Here is a 1,698-nt window from a genome sequence, read left to right on the forward strand (position 1 = left end):
GAGCTCACTGGAGGTGTCAACCTTCTCCGCTTAATCCAGTGGAAAACAATTAGAGCTCCGTTGTCACCATTAACAAAGCTCAGCTTGGCTCTATTGTAGGATTTCTTAGTGGACATTTTGCAAAAAGCATTTATGCGGTAAGACAAAAAGTATTTTCGTATGCAAGTTATCACAGTTGTGGAGGGATTGTCTAGCCTTTACAAGATGCTTGTGAACAGCCTTCTCAACAAATTTTTAATAGGCTCAATACGCTTAGTCGATTTGTGAAGGTTTTTCGATAAACTATTTAGAAGTTTTGGGTACCATAACGTATGGCGTTCTAACCTGTCCAAGAGACATTTCAGTAAGGAATGACCCATTAGCTTATCTTACACTCAGAACTCAAAATTGCAATCAAATTGAATCACAAGATATGAAAGTCTGGATGAGTTGCTAGTTTTTGTGCGTTTCATTTTCATTTAACAATTTCAGAATATTTACCATAGAATTTGATTGCAAAATAAAGGAAATTTGTTTGCATATACCATATACTGGGCTCGAACCGATAAAATAGTTTGGCGGAACGAATCAGCTGAGGAGATTGGCAAAAGTGTCATCCATATAGCTACAGAACTATTGCAGAAAATGACGAAGTCACTAAGAACGATATACAAGTAATTTTTTACAACAATGGATTATCACGGTGGATCAAAAACGACAACGTGTCGTTGATTCTGAGCTTTGTTAGAAGCTGTTTCGCCGGAACAAATCGGATTTTTTGCGTCGCTATGGACAATGGACGAAACCGGGATCCATCACTACACTCCGGAGTCAAGCGGTCGTCAGCCGAGTGGACTGCAGTCGGTGAGAAGCGTCCAAAGCGGCCAAAAATGCAAATTTAGGCTGGTAAGGTTATGGCCTCAGTATATTGGGATGCTCATGGAGTTCTGCTCATCGATTACCTTGAAACAGCTAAGACCATCAATAGCGAACGTTATGAAAAAGAAGAAAGTGCTCTTTCACCAAGACAATGCGCAGGGTCACAAGTCGCTCGCTACAATTGCATGAATTCGGCTTCGAATTGCTTCCGCACCCTTACATTCACCAGATCTGGCCCCCAGCGACTACTACCTGTTTGCAGAAAAAAATTCTCCAAGGAAAGAGATTCTATTCCAACGAGGAAGTCATCGCCTAAACGAACGCTTATTTCGAGGCCAAAGATATATCGTTCTATAAGAAAGGTATTGAAATGTTAGAGAAGCGCTGCACTAATTGTGTTGCTCTTGAAGGAGACTATGTTGATGAATTAAAGTCGAATTTTGCCACCTTAGGAAAACTCGCTTGCTTCTTACTCGCACAGTCTGGAAAGACACTTCCGGATGGCTATTGGCCTCGTGATAGGTCACAAACTACTGGAATCATATGCGAGCCAGATGGGCATAAGTGAACACGTTACATGCAGACAGTTCAGTGAAATTAACATGAGAGAGATGCTGGAAAACATCCTATGTATTTGTCCAGCACTATCTAGCACACGACTCAAGTATCTAGAAGTTTCTGAGTTCTAAGGACTAGTCAAGTCGTTCTTAAAGCTCACAAAGGACGTTGACGTCCTATGTGACGAATTCTTCACCTCATATTAAACTGAGGCTGACTTTACTAAGGACTACTAGGTATGACGTATAACCTAATCTAAACTATTTCCTACTAAAAAAGAAA

Source organism: Bactrocera dorsalis, chromosome 4, assembly GCF_023373825.1.
Source record: "Bactrocera dorsalis isolate Fly_Bdor chromosome 4, ASM2337382v1, whole genome shotgun sequence".
NCBI lineage: Eukaryota > Metazoa > Arthropoda > Insecta > Diptera > Tephritidae > Bactrocera > Bactrocera dorsalis.